Source organism: Leuresthes tenuis, unplaced genomic scaffold (assembly GCF_036924035.1).
Source record: "Leuresthes tenuis unplaced genomic scaffold, fLeuTen1.0.hap1 SCAF_91, whole genome shotgun sequence".
Lineage (NCBI taxonomy): Eukaryota > Metazoa > Chordata > Actinopteri > Atheriniformes > Atherinopsidae > Leuresthes > Leuresthes tenuis.
In genome coordinates this window covers 1-19,683 of record NW_027325445.1, presented here as the reverse complement: position 1 = coordinate 19,683, position 19,683 = coordinate 1, and the positions used below count along the sequence as shown (strand labels likewise).

General features: G+C 42.6%; 2 non-coding genes across 2 annotated transcripts; both read right to left on the bottom strand.

Annotated features, from left to right (window-relative positions):
• Nucleotides 1–6,435: 6,435 nt before the first annotated feature.
• On the bottom strand, nt 6,436–6,626 carry LOC140286402 (U2 spliceosomal RNA). Its single transcript, XR_011911220.1, has one exon. It is a non-coding gene; the product is annotated as a U2 spliceosomal RNA (small nuclear RNA).
• Nucleotides 6,627–6,942: 316 nt separating this feature from the next.
• LOC140286406 (U5 spliceosomal RNA) lies at nt 6,943–7,056 on the bottom strand. Its single transcript, XR_011911224.1, has one exon. It is a non-coding gene; the product is annotated as a U5 spliceosomal RNA (small nuclear RNA).
• Nucleotides 7,057–19,683: the final 12,627 nt, after the last annotated feature.

Sequence of the window (19,683 nt, the reverse complement as noted above, 5' to 3'; positions counted from 1 at the left end):
TTTCAGGAATTATGGGTGGACATTCACACCTTGCAGCTGAACCCCTCCTATCCCACTTATGATCATGTGCGGTTTGATTTTCGAAAAGTTTCTTTCATGTTTTCTAGCAATTATTGATGGACATGTAGACCTTCTTGCAGCTGAACACCTCCGCTCCCGCTTTTGATCATACATTGTCAGGCATTCGCACCTTGTCTTACCCACTCTTTACAAACTTTAGTCGAACAGTCACACCTTTTTGCAGCCGAACACCACCTCTACCGCTTTTGATGATGTATGGTCCAGCATTTTTACCTTTTCTAACACATTCTTCAGCAATTATATTCGGACATTCACACCTACTCAGAGCCGAACACCTCCGCTCCCGCATTTGATGGTCTATAGTCGGGATTTCTACAGCGGAAAAGACTCATTCTTATGTTTGGTTAGATATTCGAACCTTTTCTTAACTGCTTTTTAAAAACTTTGGTCGGACGTTCACAATATCTTGCAGCCGAACACCTCCGCTTCCGCTTTTGATAGTGTATATTCGGGCATACGAACCTTTTCTTACCCGCTTTTTACAAACCAAGGTCGGACTTTCACACCTCTTAGCTGAACAACTCCGCTCCCTCTTTTGATTGTGTACAGTCGGGTAATTTAACCTTTTCTTACCCGCTTTTTACCAACTATTGTTGGACATTCACACCGTCTTACAGCGGAACACCTCCGCTCCCTCTTTTGATGGTGTATGTTCGGGCATTCGAACCTTTTCTTACCCGCATTTTACGAACTATGGTCGGACATTCAAACCTTCTTTTAGCCGAACACATCCACTCCTGCTTTTGATGATGTATGGTTGAGCATTCGCACCTTTTCTTTCCCATTTTTTACAAACTATGGTCGGACATTCACACCTTCTTGCAGCTGAACACCTCCTCTCCCGCTTATGATGATGTGTGGTTTGATATTCGAAAATTTTCTTTCATGTTTTCTAGCAATTATTGATGGACATTCAGACCTTCTTGCAGCTGAACACCTCCGCTCCCGCTTTTGATGATGTATAGTCGGGCTTTCGAGCCTTTTCTTCCCCGGTTTTTACAAAATTATTGTTGGACATTCAGACCTTCTTGCAGCCGAAAACCTCCGCTCCCTCTTTTGATCATACATTGTCGGGCATTCGCACCTTCTCTTACCCGCTTTTTACAAACCAGGGTCGGACTTTCACACCTTTTAGTAGCCGAACAACTCCGCTCCCGCTATTGATTGTGTACAGTCGGGTATTTTCACCTTTTCTTAACCGCTTTTTACCAACTATGGTCAGACATTCACACCTTCTTACAGTGGAACACCTCCGCTCCCTCTTTTGATGGTGTATGTTCGGGCATTCGAACCTTTTCTTACCCGCTTTTTACAAACTATGGTCGGACATTAAAACCTTCTTGTAGCCGAACACATCCACTCCTGCTTTTCATGATGTATGGTTGGGCATTCGTACCTTTTCTTACCCATTTTGCAGTAATTATGGGTGGACATTCACACCTTTTTGCATTTTAACACCTCCTCTCCCGCTTATGATCATGTGCGGTTTGATATTCGAAAATTCTCTTCCATGTTTTCTAGCAATTATTGATGGACATTCAGACCTTCTTGCAGCTGAACACCTCCGCTCCAGCTGTTGATGGTGTATAGTCGGGCTTTCGAGCCTTTTCTTCCCCAATTTTTACAAATTATGGATGGACATTCAGACCTTCTTTCAGCCAAAAACCTCCGCTCCCTCTTTTGATCATACATCGTCGGGCATTCGCACCTTTTCTTACCCGCTTTTTACAATTCATGGTCGGACTTTCACACCTTTTAGTAGCGGAACAACTCTGCTCCCGCTATTGATTGTGTACAATAGGGTATTTTAACCTTTTCTTACCTGCTTTTTGCCAATTATGGTTGGACATTCACACCTTCTTACAGCGGAACACCTCCGCTCCCTCCTTTGATGGTGTATGTTTGGGCATTCGAACCTTTTCTTACCCGCTTTTTACAAACTATGGTCAGACATTCAAACCTTCTTGTAGCCGAACACATCCACTCCTGCTTTTGATGATGGGTATTCAAACCTACTTGTTGCCCGCTTTTCATTAATTATGGGTGGACATACACACCTTGTCGCAGCCAAACACCTCCGCTCCCTGTTAGGATCATGTATGGTTGGGCATTCGTACCTTTTCTTACCCATTTTGCAGTAATTATGGGTGGACATTCACACCTTCTTGCATTTGAACACCTCCTCTGCCGCTTATGATCATGTGCGGTTTGATATTCGAAAATTCTCTTCCATGTTTTCTAGCAATTATTGATGGACATTCAGACCTTCTTGCAGCTGAACACCTCCGCTCCAGCTGTTGATGGTGTATAGTCGGGCTTTCGAGCCTTTTCTTCCCAGATTTTTACAAAATATGGATGGACATTCAGACCTTGTTTCAGCCGAAAACCTCCGCTCCCTCTTTTGATCATACATTGTCGGGCATTCGCACCTTTTCTTACCCGCTTTTTACAAACCATGGTCGGACTTTCACACCTTTTAGTAGAGGAACAACTCTGCTCCCGCTATTGATTGTGTACAATCGGGTATTTTAACCTTTTCTTACCTGCTTTTTACCAACTATGGTCGGACATTCACACCTTCTTACAGCGGAACACCTCCGCTCCCTCCTTTGATGGTGTATGTTCGGGCATTCGAACCTTTTCTTACCCGCTTTTTACAAACTATGGTCAGACATTCACACCTTCTTGCAGCCGAACACTTCCGCTCTACCTTTTAGTGTTCTATGGGGTATTGACACCTTTTTTTTCACCGCATTTTATAGATTATGGTTGTAAATTCTCACCCACTCTTATCCGAAGACCTCTCCTCCTGCTTTGGTTAATATATAGTCGGGCATTCGAACCTTTTCTTCCCCGGTTTTTACAAATTATGGTTGGACATTCAGACCTTGCATCCGAAAACCTCCGCTCCCTCTTTTGATCATACATTGTCAGGCATTCGCACCTACTTGCAGCCGAATACTTCCGCTCCACCTTTTAGTGATGTATGGTTGGCATTTGCACCTTTTCTTACCCTTTCTTACCCTACTGATTGCTTAAGATTAAGTTGTTTTTTCTCAAACTACAACATTTTTTTAATTGTTGAAACTTGATTTGAAGTGGATAAATAAGGAGGACAAACAGTTTTAAGTCAGGCTGATAGAAGGAATTAATTTTATAGCAAAATCTGTATTTCGTCATATGTCGAGAGATGCTTATTGCTGAAGAAGTTCTTTCTCATTCTACAAAGTACAACGTTGTTTATCGTTGACATGAATAAATATGAAGGACAAAGCAGTCTTAACTTGGTTAGAGTTAAGGAATTCGTTTTATAGGAGAATCCGAATTCGTGCATTACTCGTAAAATAGAGCTTATTTTCGGATTCCTGAAGAATCTGTCTGGTTCTTTCTTATAATACAAAGTTTGTTGTTTATTGTTGAAACTTCATCAGAAGTGAAGAAATAAATGAATGCCTATCAACAAATGTGGGATCTAAACTCTAGTGCTTCCTCTAAAATAATTTCCTTTCTCAATTCAGAAATGTGTGTGTGTAAGTCACAACACCCGTGACACCAAAACGGCTTTCTTTTCTCTACACTCTGCACTATGAGCACACACACCAAATCAGAAAGGCTTTTTTCTCTCTTTTCTACATTATGGACTGTGGGGACACAAAACCGCTCTCTCTCTTTTTTTTTTTTTATCGTGTGCCAGGGCGTTGTCTCACGTATTAGATTGTGCTTAAGATACGAATGGGTTTATCAGTCACATCAGAATCCATACATACTGATCCTCCCGTAATAAAATGGTCGGATCTTATCAAGCACACTTTGTTTCTTGTGACAATCAAGTCAGCGAAACAGCGTATACACGTCAAGACACTGAATCAAGTTTGCCACAAGAACTCATAAGTTTGGCAGTATTGCTCTGCCGTCAGCAATCATACATCCATTTTATTTTCGTGAGACATGTGCAGGCACCTGTTCATCTACTGTTCTATCACTATGAATTAGTTTATCTATTATCAATAAGGATACTTCTACAACTACTCTATCAAAGTATGTCCGGACTTCTTACGTTGTCAGTTGCTATATATGAATAAGTGGGTAGCTACTGACAAGCATTAAGCATGTCACGCAGCCCAAACATATAACATTTCAGGACACACCACACAGTTAACAACCACAGTGAAGCGTGTCAAAGCCCAAACATGTAACATTCAACAGGACACTTACACAACACATTCAAATCAAACAGTCAGACAACATACAAGAACATATACCCCAGCCGGCATTGCTCCCTGCCTATTTTCCTACAGCTCACTATTTTTTTTTTTTTCCCCTTATCGTGTTCAGCATTATGGCAGCAGAATTGTAGTCTGAATACCTTTGATGCCAAACAGATTTGCTTTGCCAAGGGAAGTTTTATAAATGTAAAGCTCCCCTTGATGCCCATTTATTTATTTCTGTTTACAATAAATGACATGTAATAGAACTGAACCGGACCGGGGTACAAGGAAAGAAGAAGAGGAAAGAAGAGAAAAACAGAACATACATCGCATACAACACAGCTGTGGATATAGATGACCTGAGACGACATGATAATACATCAACTGCTTAGCGACCATGCTACTGGACTAATGAATGTGGTTGTGTGTGTGTGAGAACATGCAACACCCATGGCACAGGACCTACATGATAACCGTGCTTAGTTATGAGTGTATAAGCGTACAGGGCCACAATCCACAGCCCCCCCAAGCAATCAGAAGCAGGCAGAGAGGGCCACAAGACCCAGGCCACCAGCAGCCCCCACAGAGCACAGAACCCAGGAAGCCCACCGCAGGGGCAACCACGCATCCACCCAGAAGACTGCAGAGGAAGCCCCCGGAAAGAGCCCCCATAAGCATAGGGCAGAGGCCCTCCGGGAGCCAGGGGCAACAGCCCACCGACGTCGCCAGGCCCCAGCCGCCCAGACATGGGCCGTGCACTGGATCCGGGCCCCAGGAGCCCGAGCGCCCCCAAACCCCCCGGCAGAGGCCCCACCCAATACCCAGGAGGGCCAAGCGCCCCAGACAGCCACACAGTGGGTCAGCGCCTGCCCCAGCACCCCTGGCCAAGTGCCCTGGGAGTCAAGACGTGCCCACAGGTGGGTGAAGTCGCGAGCAGCGGAGAGAGGCCACGCCGCCCCCCCCATCGGGAGAAGCACAGGCAGGCCAGGCGACAGCAAGTCCAAGATCCAGGCCCAATCATTACCACACACACTTTCATGTCCCATACATCCACACGTCCTCCCTCCCTCGACTCCGCTGGGGTGTAGTGCAGCGGGCACACCAGGGGGCCAGCAGCCCCCCAGCCACCACAGACCCCAAACCAGCAGAACAATTAATTAATCCTCCTGGCCCCTCCCGCCCCGAGCAGCAACCAGGAAGCAGGGGTGTGCGAAGAAGACCCCTCCCCTCACCCTTCTGGCTCTTCAATATTTTCTAATAGTGAGCAATTAAAATTGAGGGGCAGCCAAACTTGTAGAACTGGGAGCGTGGCCCTCTGGGCAGCCTACATACCCAAAGAGCCCCGCCCACCAGATGCCACTCAGTGTAACCACCCCCCAAGACCTAATGTGTGTGTGTGAGTGTGTTTGATAAGTAGTAATGTCTAAGGTGTAATTAAAACAGGGGTGGGAACTGCAGAGTGCAACTACTGCAGAGTCCACTACACCCCACCGAACACACACGCCCCCAAAACCCTTCATGTGTGAGTGTGTGCTGTGTACAGGAGCCAGAAGGGAGAGGGGTATGGGGATATACACTGGGGGCAGCCAGGGACTGGCTGCAATAGGCATCCCCGCTACCAGGGAGCCAACACAGGACAGGAGGGCCTGATGTCCACCAGGCTCGGGGCCTGCAGCGACCATATTCTGGGAGCTACTGTACCCCCAGAAGGTACCCATCCCGCCCCACCCCACTCAACCCAACCCCACTCCGGAGGACCTCTACAAAAAACAAACAAACAACAACAAAAAACAAACAAACAAACCACCCGGTCACACCAGTCGCAGCAGCCCGGGCCTGAGACCCACCATCACCCAGGCCCCCCCAGGCCCCCCCTCAACAGGTGCGCTCTTGTGAAAAAGCAAACAGCGGCAGCAACAAAAACACAACGGGAACACCGTATTGAGGCTTTGTTCTGACCGCTCATTTGGTATGGCGTTTCTTTCAAGCAATTCTCCCGGTTAGCCCGCACTCGACTCGCTCCCAGAGCCGTGTTAAAGTCTACTTCGCATTCACTCTCTTTTCTCAGCAGACTAAAAGAAAGTTTCATCTTGGGCTCCCTGAAACTTGCATCCTGCACCGCTGTTTGCTTTTTCACAAGAGTAGAGAAGAGCGCACCGTTCCCAGCGGCACTGCAGTACGGGGTCAATGCTTGGAGTGAACGGAGCAAGCTACTTTTTCAACTCCTATTGCTAAAAATCCATTTAATATGTAGTCCTCGTATAGAGGACATATCAGATATTAAACTGATAAGAACAGATACTACACTTGATCTTAGCCAAAAGGCCGAGAAGCGACAACTGTCCACTGGTTCACGTCCGAGGGCCCTTGCTGGCACAATGCGCACTTGTCCGCTAACACCCCTGTTCTTTTTATGGCCATAGGTGGCCAGAGTGTCACTTTGCACCTCCGCCCACCTGCTGCACTGAGCACTCTTCAGCCCTTTTAAATGGTATAACTTTGCACTCCCGCACGCTCCAGCAAGCACCATTCAAGCAACAACTTTGCACTCCAGCTTCGAACATTGGCACAGTCGCAACAAGTAAGGCGACTCTACTCAGAGAAGTCACTCTGCACAGTAACAAGATTTCTTTTGCACAGACAGAAAGGGCTTCACCCGCAAAGGTAAAGCCTGCCAAAAATAGAAACAACTCATTAGTGCTGCTCTCCACAGAAGTCTTTAGTAAAAGGCGAAAGACTTGTACGTTATGAAGAGAAACCAGAGTACGATTATCCGTCACTGCGGGAGCAGGGCATCAGGCTAGTTGGCATAGCCACCTTCCCCATGGTGAGCTTTGCTTGGTTGAGATGCTTGCTCCCCCCCCCCCCCCCTTGCTCCTCGGCTGCCTAAGTAGGAACAATCGGGCCCTATTCGATGGCTGCCTTGTCTTTTACTCTGTGCAAAAGACAAGGCAGCAACAAAAACACCACGGGAACACCGTATTGAGGCTTTGTTCTGACCGCTCATTCGGTGTCGCGTTTCTTTCAAGCAATTCTCCCGGTTAGCCCGCACTCGGCTCGCTCCCAGAGCCGTGTTAAAGTCTACTTCGCATTCACTCTCTTTTCTCAGCAGACTCTTGGGATTTTATCAATAAAATGAATTCCTTCACTCAAACTATGTTAAAACTGCTTTGTCCTTCATATTTACCATGTCTTGAAAGATTTAAACAAAAAAACCAACGTTGTACTTTGCAGTAAAAGAAATAGCAAATCTAAAGTTTCAGGAATCCAGGAATAAGCTTACTTTCATGAGTTCTTCACGATTTCGGATTTCGCTATAAAATGAATTCCTTCACTCAAACTAAATTAAAACTGCTAAACCGCTAATCTGTTACATGTAAGGCAGATGTCAAATTCACCGAAATAGGATCTAAGGGTATTCGGCCAATCGAGCTGTAGCAGCTTCGGTAAAAGAGTATAAGTTGAAGAGTTTGTGAACAAAGGTGTGCGCACACATAGTGAGCTGTAGGAAAATAGGCAGGGAGCAATGCCGGCTGGGGTATATGTTCTTGTATGTTGTCTGACTGTTTGATTTGAATGTGTTGTGTAAGTGTCCTGTTGAATGTTACATGTTTGGGCTTTGACACGCTTCACTGTGGTTGTTAACTGTGTGGTGTGTCCTGAAATGTTATATGTTTGGGCTGTGTGACATGCTTAATGCTTGTCAGTAGCTACCCACTTATTCATATATAGCAACTGACAACATAAGAAGTCTGGACATACTTTGATAGTAGTTGTAGAAGTATCCTTATTGATAATAGATAAACTAATTCATAGTGATAGAACAGTAGATGAACAGGTGCCTGCACATGTCTCACGAAAATAAAATGGGTGTATGATTGCTGACGGCAGAGCAATACTGCCAAACTTATGAGTTCTTGTGGCAAACTTGATTCAGTGTCTTGACGTGTATACGCTGTTTCGCTGACTTGATTGTCACCAGAAACAAAGTGTGTTTGATAAGATCCGACCATTTTATTACAGGAGGATCAGTATGTATGGATTCTGATGTGACTGATAAACCCATTCGTATCGTAAGCATAATCTAATACGTGAGACAACGCCCTGGCACACAATCAAAAAAAAAAAGAGAGAGCGGTTTTGTGTCCCCACAGTCCATAATGTAGAAAAGAGAGAAAAAAGCCTTTCTGATTTGGTGTGTGTGCTCACAGTGCAGAGTGTAGAGAAAAGAGAGAAAAGAAAGCCGTTTTGGTGTCACGGGTGTTGTGACTTACACACACACATTTCTGAATTGAGAAAGGAAATTATTTTAGAGGAAGCACTAGAGTTTAGATCCCACATTTGTTGATAGGCATTCATTTATTTCTTCACTTCTGATGAAGTTTCAACAATAAACAACAAACTTTGTATTATGAGAAAGAACCAGACTCATTCTTCAGGAATCCGAAAATAAGCTCTATTTTACGAGTTATGCACGAATTCGGATTCTCCTATAAAACGAATTCCTTAACTCTAACCAAGTTAAGACTGCTTTGTCCTTCATATTTATTCATGTCTAATCAAGTTTCAACGATAAACAACGTTGTACTTTGTAGAATGAGAAAGAACTTCTTCAGCAATAAGCATCTCTCGACATATGACGAAATACAGATTTTGCTATAAAATTAATTCCTTCTATCAGCCTGACTTAAAACTGTTTGTCCTCCTTATTTATCCACTTCAAATCAAGTTTCAACAATTAAAAAAATGTTGTAGTTTGAGAAAAAACAACTTAATCTTAAGCAATCAGTAGGGTAAGAAAGGGTAAGAAAAGTTGCAAATGCCAACCATACATCACTAAAAGGTGGAGCGGAAGTATTCGGCTGCAAGAAGGTGTGAATGTCTGACCATAGTTTGTAAAAAGCGGGTAAGAAAAGGTTCGAATGCCCGAACATACACCATCAAAGGAGGGAGTGGAGGTGTTCCGCTGTAAGAAGGTGTGAATGCCCGACCATAGTTGGCAAAAAGCAGGTACGAAAAGGTTAAAATACCCGATTGTACACAATCAATAGCGGGAGCAGAGTTGTTCCGCTACTAAAAGGTGTGAAAGTCCGACCATGGTTTGTAAATAGCGGGTAAGAAAAGGTGCGAATGCCCGACAATGTATGATCAAAAGAGGGAGCGGAGGTTTTCGGCTGAAACAAGGTCTGAATGTCCATCCATATTTTGTAAAAATCTGGGAAGAAAAGGCTCGAAAGCCCGACTATACACCATCAACAGCTGGAGCGGAGGTGTTCAGCTGCAAGAAGGTCTGAATGTCCATCAATAATTGCTAGAAAACATGGAAGAGAATTTTCGAATATCAAACCGCACATGATCATAAGCGGGAGGGGAGGTGTTAAAATGCAAAAAGGTGTGAATGTCCACCCATAGTTACTGCAAAATGGGTAAGAAAAGGTACGAATGCGCAACCATACATCATCAAAAGCAGGAGTGGATGTGTTCGGCTACAAGAAGGTTTTAATGTCCGACCACAGTTTGTAAAAAGCGGGTAAGAAAAGGTTCAAATGCCCGAACATACACCATCAAAAGAGGGAGCGGAGGTGTTCCACTGTAAGAAGGTGTGAATGTCTGACCATAGTTGGTAAAAAGCGGGTAAGAAAAGGTGAAAATACCCGACTGTACACAATCAATAGCGGGAGCGGAGTTGTTCGGCTACTAAAAGGTGTGAAAGTCCGACCCTGGTTTGTAAAAAGCGGGTAAGAGAAGGTGCGAATGCCCGACAATGTATGATCAAAAGAAGGAGCGGAGGTTTTCGGCTGCAAGAAGGTCTGAATGTCCATCAATAATTGCTAGAAAACATGAAAGAAAATTTTCGAATATCAAACCACACATCATCATAAGCGGGGGAGGAGGTGTTCAGCTGCAAGAAGGTGTGAATGTCCGACCATAGTTTGTAAAAAATGGGTAAGAAAAGGTGCGAATGCTCAACCATACATCATCAAAAGCAGGAGTGGATGTGTTCGGCTAAAAGAAGGTGTGAATGTCAAACCATAATTGCTGAAAAATGTGTTAGAAAAGACTAGAATGCCGGACCATACATCATCAAAAGCGGGAAAAGTGGTGTTTGGCTGCAAGTAGGTGTGAATGTCCAGCCATAATTACTCACAAACCGGTAAGAAAAGGTAGTATTGCCAGACCATACATTATCAAAACAGGGAGCGGAGGTGGTTCAGCTGCAAGGTGTGAATGTCTGACTAAAGTTTATAAAAAGCGAGTAAGACAAGGTGCGAATGCCTGACAATGTATGATCAAATGAGGGAGCGGAGGTTTTCGGCTGCAAGGTCTGAATGTACAACCATAATTTGTAAAAACCGGGGAAGAAAAGGCTCGAAAGCCCGACTATACACCATCAAAAGCGGGAGCGGAGGTTTTCGGCTGCAAGTAGGTGTGAATGTTCGACCATAATTTGTAAAAAGCGGGTAAGAAAAGGTTTGAATGCCCGACTATATATTAACAAAAGCAGGAGGAGAGGTCTTCGGATAAGAGTGGGTGATAATTTCCAACCATAATCAATAAAATGCGGTGAAAAAATAGGTGTGAATACCCCATAGAACACTAAAAGGTAGAGCAGAAGTGTTCGGCTGCAAGAAGGTGTGACTGTTCGACTATATTTGGTGAAAAGCAGGTGAAGCAAGGTCTGAATGCCCAACCTTACATCATCAAAAACGAGATCAGAGGTGTTTGGCTGCAAGAAGGCCATAGTTTGCCAAAAGCGGGTAAGCTGCGAATGACCGACTAAATATCAACAAAAGTGGGGGCGGAGGTCTTCGGATGCAAGTGGGTGTGAATATCCCACCATACAAGTATGGTGGAGAGGAAGCTGTGAATGGACGACCATAGTAAAAAGCGGGTGAGAAAAGTTGCGAATGTCCAATCATACATGATCAAAACAGGGATCGGAGGTGTTTGGCTGCGACAAGGTGTGTATGTCCACCCATAATTAATGAAAAGCGGGCAACAAGTAGGTTTGAATACCCATCATCAAAAGCAGGAGTGGATGTGTTCGGCTACAAGAAGGTTTGAATGTCTCACCATAGTTTGTAAAAAGCGGGTAAGAAAAGGTTCGAGTGCCCGAACATACACCATCAAAAGAGGGAGCGGAGGTGTTCCGCTGTAAGACGGTGTGAATGTCCAACAATAGTTGGTAAAAAGCAGTTAAGAAAAGGTTCGAATATCCAACCAAACATAATCAAAAGCGGGAGCAGAGCTGTTCGACTGCAAGTAGGTGTGAATGTCCAGCCATAATTACTCACAAACGGGGGAAGAAAAGGTAGTATTGCCAGACCATACATGATCAAAACAGGGAGTGGAGGTTCAGCTGCAAGGTGTGAATGTCTGACTATAGTTTGTAAAAAGTGGGTAAGACAAGGTGCGAATGCCCAACAATGTATGTTTAAAAGAGAGAGCGGAGGTGTTCGGCTGCAGGGTCTGAATGTCCAACCATAATTTGTAAAAACCGGGTAAGAAAAGGCTCGAAAGCCCGACTATACATCATCAAAAGCGGGAGCGGAGGTGTTCAGCTGCAAGAAGGTGTGAATGTTCGACTAAAGTTTGTAAAAAGCTGGTAAGACAAGGAGTGATGTCCCGACATTGTATGATCAAAAGCGGGAGCGGAGGTGTCAAGCTGTGAGTAGGTGTGAATGTCCGACCATAATTGCTGAAAAATGTGTTAGAAAAGGTAAGAATACTGGACCATACATCATCAAAAGCGGGAGAGGTGGTGTTCGGCTGCAAGAAGGTGTGAAAGTCCGACAATGGTTTGTAAAAAGCGGGTAAAAAAAGGTTCGAATGCCCGAATATACATCATCAAAAGCAGAAGCGGAGGTGTTCGGATGCAAGAAGGTGTGAACGTCCGACCAAAGTTTGTAAAAAGCAGTGAAAAGCGAGAAAAAGCATTTCGTGAGTTCTGCATGATTTGGGATTTTGCTTATAAAATGCATTACTTCACTCAAACTATGTTAAAACTGATTTGTCCTTCATATTTACTATGTCTAGAAATATTTAAACAAAAAAACAACGTTGTACTTTGCAGTAAAAGAAAGAGCAAATCTAAAGTTTCAGGAATCCGAGTATAAGCCTGCTTTCATGAGTTCTGCACGATTTCGGATTTTGCTATAAAATGAATTGCTTTGCTCAAACCAAGTTAAAACTGCTTTGTCCTTCCATATTCATCAATGTCTAGATCAACTTCAACAAAGAAAAACATTGGACTTTGCAGTAGAAGAAGTTGAAATCCATCTACACATTGATAAATATGAAGGACAAAGCAGTTCCCACTTGCCCATAAGAAAATAAGCTTATTCTCGGATTCCTGATCCTTCAGTGTTGCTCTTTCTTCTACTGCAAAATACAATGTTGTTCTTTGTTGAAGTCGATCTAGACATTGATAAATATGAAGGAAAAAGCAGTTTTAACTTGGTTTGAGTGAATGAATTCATTTTATACATAAAATCCGAAATCGTGCAGAACTCGTGAAAATAAGCTTATTCTCGGATTCCTAAAACTTTTGATTGGCTCTTTCTTTTACTGCAAAGTACAACGTTGTTTTTTTGTTTAAATCTATCGAGACATTGATAAATATGAAGGTAAAAGCCGTTTTAACATAGTTTGAGTGAAGGAATTGATTTTATAGATAAAATCCCAAATCATGCAGAACTCCTCAAAAGGGGCGTATGGCTTAATCACAAGTGTGGTTCTTTCTCATTCAGGGTAGTATGAGGAAGTTTATGCTTGAAATATATGTAGAAATGGGTACATATGAAGGACAAAGCAGTGTTAACTTAGTTTGAGTGAAGGAATTCATTTTATACATAAAATCCCAAATCATGCAGAACGTATGAAAAGAAGCTTATTCTCGGATTCCTGATCCTTCAGTTTTGCTCTTTCTTCTACTGCAAAATACAATGTTGTTCTTTGTTGAAGTCGATCTAGACATTGATAAATATGAAGGAAAAAGCTGTTTTAACTTGGTTTGAGTGAATGAATTCATTTTATACATAAAATCCGAAATCGTGCAGAACTCATGAAAATAAGCTTATTCTCGGATTCCTAAAACTTTTGATTTGCTCTTTCTTTTATTGCAAAGTACAACGTTGTGTAAATCTATCGAGACATTGATAAATATGAAGGTAAAAGCCGTTTTAACATAGTTTGAGTGAAGGAATTAATTTTATAGATAAAATCCCAAATCATGCAGAACTCCTCAAAAGGGAGGTATGGCTTAATCACAAGTGTGGCTCTTTCTCATTCAGGGTAATATGAGGAAGTTTATGCTTGAAATATATGTAGAAATGGGTACATATGAAGGACAAAGCAGTGTTAACTTAGTTTGCGTGAAGAAATTCATTTTATACATAAAATCCGAAATCGTGCAGAACTCATGAAAATAAGCTTATTCTCGAATTCCTAAAACTTTTGATTTGCACTTTCTTTTACTGCAAAGTACAACGTTGTTTTTTGTTGAAATCTATCTAGACATTGATAAATACCAGCCGAAACTCTGCTGCCGCTTTTGATAATTTATGGTTGGGCAATCTTACCTTTTCTTACCCGCTTTTTACAAATTATGATCTTACATTCACACCTACTTGCAGTCGAACACCTTCTCATCCACTTATGATCATGTGCGGTTGGGCTTTCGCACCTTTTCTTACCCATTTTTCAGTAATTATGTCTGGACATTCACACCTTCTTGCAGCCGAACACAACCTCTCCCGCTTTTGATGATATATGGTCCGGCATTCTTACCTTTTCTAACACATTTTTCAGCAATTATAGTCGGGCATTCTCACCCTTTCTCATGAGCTTTTTGCAAATTATGATCTGATATTCACACCTACTTGCAGTCGAACAGCTCTGCTCCCGCTTTTGATTATTATTTGGTTGGATATTCGAACATTTTCTTAATGCTTTTTACAAACTTTGGTCGGACATTCACACCGTCTTGCAGCCGAACACCTCCGCTTCCGCTTTTGATGGTGTATAGTCGGGCATTCGAGCCTTTTCTTACCCACCTATTACTTACTATGGTTGGACATTCAAACCTTCTTGTAGCCGAACACATCCGCTCCTGCTTTTGATGATGTATGATTTGGCATTCGCACCTTTTCTTACCCATTTTTCAGTAATTATTGGTCGGACATTCAGACCTTCTTGCACCTGAACACCTCTGCTCCCGCTTTTGATGGTGTATAGTCGGGCTTTCGAGCCTTTTCTTCCCCGATTTTTACAAATTATGGTTGGACATTCAGACCTTGCAGCCGAAAACCTCCGCTCCCTCTTTTGATCATACATTGTCGGGCATTCGCCCCTTGTCTTACACGGTTTTTAAAAACTTTAGTCAGACATTCACACCTTGCTGCTGAACCACCTCCATTCCCTGTTTTAATCATGTGTGGTCTGGAAATACTACCTTTTCTTCCCCCGTTTGTGAGTAATTATGGCTGGACATTCACACCTACTTGCAGCCGAAAAACCACCTCTCCCGCTTTTGATGATGTATTGTCCGGCATTCTAGTCTTTTCTATCACATTTTTCAGCAATTATGATCTGACATTCACACCTACTTTGCAGTCGAACAGCTCTGCTCCCGCTTTTGATTATGTTCGGTTGGATATTCAAACCTTTTCTTAACTGCTTTTTACAAACTTTGGTCGGACGTTCACACCTTCTTGCAGCCGAACACCCCCGCTTCCGCTTTTGATGGTATATATTCGGGTATTCGAACCTTCTCTTACCCGCTTTTTACAAACCATGGGTGGATATTCACACCTTCTTGCAGCTGAACACCTCCTCTCCCGCTAATCATCATGTAAGGTTTGATATTCGAAAATTTTCTTTCATGTTTTAAAGCAATTATTAATGGACATTCACACCTACTTGCAGCCGAACACCACCTCTCCCGCTTTTGATGATGTATGGACCGGCATTCTTACCTTTTCTAACACATTTTTCAGCAATTATGGTCGGAGATTCACACCTACTCACAGCCGAACAACTCCGCTCCCGCATTTGATGGTGTATAGTCGGGGATTCTCACCCTTTCTCATCAGCTTTTTGCAAATTATTCTCTGACATTCACACCTACTTGCAGTCGAACAGCTCTGCTCCCGCTTTTGATTATGTATGGTTGGATATTCGAACCTTTTCTTAACTGCTTTTTACAAACTTTGGTTAGACGTTCACACCTTCTTGTAGCCGAACACATGCACTCCTGCTTTTGCTGATGTATGGTTGGGCATTCGCACCTTTTTTTAACCCATTTTTCAGGTATTATGGGTGGACATTCACACCTTCTTGCAGCTGAACACCTCCTCTCCCACTTATAATCATGTGTGGTTTGATTTTCGAAAATTTTCTTTCATGTTTTCTAGCAATTATTGATGGACATTTAGACCTTCTTGCAGCTGAACACCACCTCTCCCGATTTTGATTATGTATGGACCGGCATTTTTACCTTTTCTAACACATTTTTCAGCAATTATGGTTGGAGATTCACACCTACTCACAGCCGAACAACTCCGCTACCGCATTTGATGGTGTATAGTCGGGCATTCTCACCCTTTCTCATCAGCTTTTTGCAAATTATGATCTGACGTTCACACCTACTTGCAGTCGAACAGCTCTGCTCCCGCTTTTGATTATGTATGGTTGGATATTCGAACCTTTTCTTAACTGCTTTTTACAAACTTTGGTTGGACGTTCACACCTTCTTGTAGCCGAACACATGCACTCCTGCTTTTGATGATGTATGGTTGGGCATTCGCACCTTTTTTTAACCCATTTTTCAGGTATTATGGGTGGACATTCACACCTTCTTGCAGCTGAACACCTCCTCTCCCACTTATAATCATGTGTGGTTTGATTTTCGAAAATTTTCTTTCATGTTTTCTAGCAATTATTGATGGACATTTAGACCTTCTTGCAGCTGAACACCACCTCTCCCGATTTTGATTATGTATGGACCGGCATTTTTACCTTTTCTAACACATTTTTCAGCAATTATGGTTGGAGATTCACACCTACTCACAGCCGAACAACTCCGCTACCGCATTTGATGGTGTATAGTCGGGCATTCTCACCCTTTCTCATCAGCTTTTTGCAAATTATGATCTGACGTTCACACCTACTTGCAGTCGAACAGCTCTGCTCCCGCTTTTGATTATGTATGGTTGGATATTCGAACCTTTTCTTAACTGCTTTTTACAAACTTTGGTTGGACGTTCACACCTTCTTGTAGCCGAACACATGCACTCCTGCTTTTGATGATGTATGGTTGGGCATTCGCACCTTTTTTTTACCCATTTTTCAGGTATTATGGGTGGACATTCACACCTTCTTGCAGCTGAACACCTCCTCTCCCACTTATGATCATGTGTGGTTTGATTTTCGAAAATTTTCTTTTATGTTTTCTAGCAATTATTGATGGACATTTAGACCTTCTTGCAGCTGAACACCACCTCTCCCGATTTTGATTACGTATGGACCGGCATTTTTACCTTTTCTAAACACATTTTTCAGCAATTATGGTTGGAGATTCACACCTACTCACAGCCGAACAACTCCGCTACCGCATTTGATGGTGTATAGTCGGGCATTCTCACCCTTTCTCATCAGCTTTTTGCAAATTATGATCTGACATTCACACCTACTTCCAGTCGAACAGCTCTGCTCCCGCTTTTGATTATGTTTGGTTAGATATTCGAACCTTTTCTTAACTGCTTTTTACAAACTTTGGTCGGACGTTCACAATATCTTGCAGCCGAACACCTCCGCTTCCGCTTTTGATGGTGTATATTCGGGCATACGAACCTTTTCTTACCCGCTTTTTACAAACCAAGGTCGGACTTTCACACCTTCTCTTAGCTGAACAACTCCGCTCCCTCTTTTGATTGTGTACAGTCGGGTAATTTAACCTTTTCTTACCCGCATTTTACCATCTATGGTCGGACATTCACACCGTCTTACAGCGGAACACCTCCGCTCCCTCTTTTGATGATGTATGGTTAGGCATTCGCACCTTTTCTTACCCATTTTTCAGTAATTATGGGTAGACATTCACACCTTCTTGCAGCCGAACACCTCCTCTCCTGCTTATGATCATGTGCAGTTTGATATTCGAAAATTTTCTTTCATGTTTTCTAGCAATTATTGATGGACATTCAGACCGTCTTGCAGCTGAACACCTCCGCTCCCACTTTTGATGGTGTATAGTCGGGCTTTCGAGCCTTTTCTTCCCCGGTTTTTACAAATTATGGTTGGACATTCAGACCTTCTTGCAGCCGAAAACCTCCACTCCCTCTTTTGATCATACATTGTCGGGCATTCGCACCTTTTCTTACCCGCTTTTTACAAACCATGGTCGGACTTTCACACCTTTTAGTAGCCGAACAACTCCACTCCCGCTATTGATTGTGTACAGTCGGGTATTTTAACCTTTTCTTACCCGCTTTTTACCAACTATGGTTGGACATTCACACCTTCTTACAGCAGAACACCTCCGCTCCCTGTTTTGATTATGTATGGTTTGACATTCGCACCTTCTCTCACCCGCCTTATACTATGGTCGGCCATTCACAGCTTCCTCTCCACCATACTTGTATGGTGGGATATTCACACCCACTTGCATCCGAAGACCTCCGCCTCCACTTTTGTTGATATTTAGTCGGTCATTCGCACCTTACCCGCTTTTGGCAAACTATGGCCTTCTTGCAGCCAAACACCTCTGATCTCGCTTTTGATGATGTAAGGTTGGGCATTCAGACCTTGCTTCACCTGCTTTTCACCAAATATAGTCGGACATTCACACCTTCTTGCAGCCGAACACTTCCGCTTTTAGTGTTCTATGAGGCATTCACATATTTTTTTTCACCGTATTTTATAGATTATGGTTGGAAATTCTCACCCACTCTCATCCGAAGACCTCTCCTCCCGCTTTTGTTAATATATAGTCGGGCATTCGAACCTTTTCTTACCCGCTTTTTACAAATTATGGTAGAACATTCACACCTACTTGCAGCTGAATACTTCCGCTCCACCTTTTAGGTATGTATGGTTGGCATTTGCACCTCTTTTTATACTGATTGCTGAAGATTAAGTTGTTCTTTCTCAAACTACAAATTTTTTTTAATTGTTGAAACTTGATTTGAAGTGGATAAATAAGGAGGACAAACAGTTTTAAGTCAGGCTGATAGAAGGAATTAATTTTATAGCAAAATCTGTATTTCGTCATATGTCGAGAGATGCTTATTGCTGAAGAAGTTCTTTCTCATTCTACAAAGTACAACGTTGTTTATCGTTGAAACTTGATTAGACATGAATAAATATGAAGGACAAAGCAGTCTTAACTTGGTTTGAGTTAATGAATTCGTTTTATAGGAGAATCCGAATTCGTGCATAACTCATAAAATAGAGCTTATTTTCGGATTCCTGAAGAATGAGTCTGGTTCTTTCTCATAATACAAAGTTTGTTGTTTATTGTTGAAACTTCATCAGAAGTGAAGAAATAAATGAATGCCTATCAACAAATGTGGGATCTAAACTCTATTGCTTCCTCTAAAATAATTTCCTTTCTCAATTTAGAAATGTGTGTGTGTGTAAGTCACAACACCCGTGACACCAAAACGGCTTTCTTTTCTCTACACTCTGCACTATGAGCACACACACCAAATCAGAAAGGCTTTTTTCTCTCTTTTCTACATTATGGACTGTGGGGACACAAAACCGCTCTCTCTCTTCTTTTTTTTTTTATCGTGTGCCAGGGCTTTGTCTCACGTATTAGATTATGCTTAAGATACGAATGGGTTTATCAGTCACATCAGAATCCATACATACTGATCCTCCCGTAATAAAATGGTCGGATCTTATCAAACACACTTTGTTTCTTGTGACAATCAAGTCAGCGAAACAGCGTATACACGTCAAGACACTGAATCAAGTTTGCCACAAGAACTCATAAGTTTGGCAGTATTGCTCTGCCGTCAGCAATCATACACCCATTTTATTTTCGTGAGACATGTGCAAGCACCTGTTCATCTACTGTTCTATCACTATGAATTAGTGATCTATTATCAATAAGGATACTTCTACAACTACTATCAAAGTATGTCCGGACTTCTTATGTTGTCAGTTGCTATATATGAATAAGTGGGTAGCTACTGACAAGCATTAAGCATGTCACACAGCCCAAACATATAACATTTCAGGACACACCACACAGTTAACAACCACAGTGAAGCGTGTCAAAGCCACACATTCAAATCAAACAGTCAGACAACATACAAGAACATATACCCCAGCCGGCATTGCTCCCTGCCTATTTTCGTACAGCACACTATGTGTGCGCACACCTTTA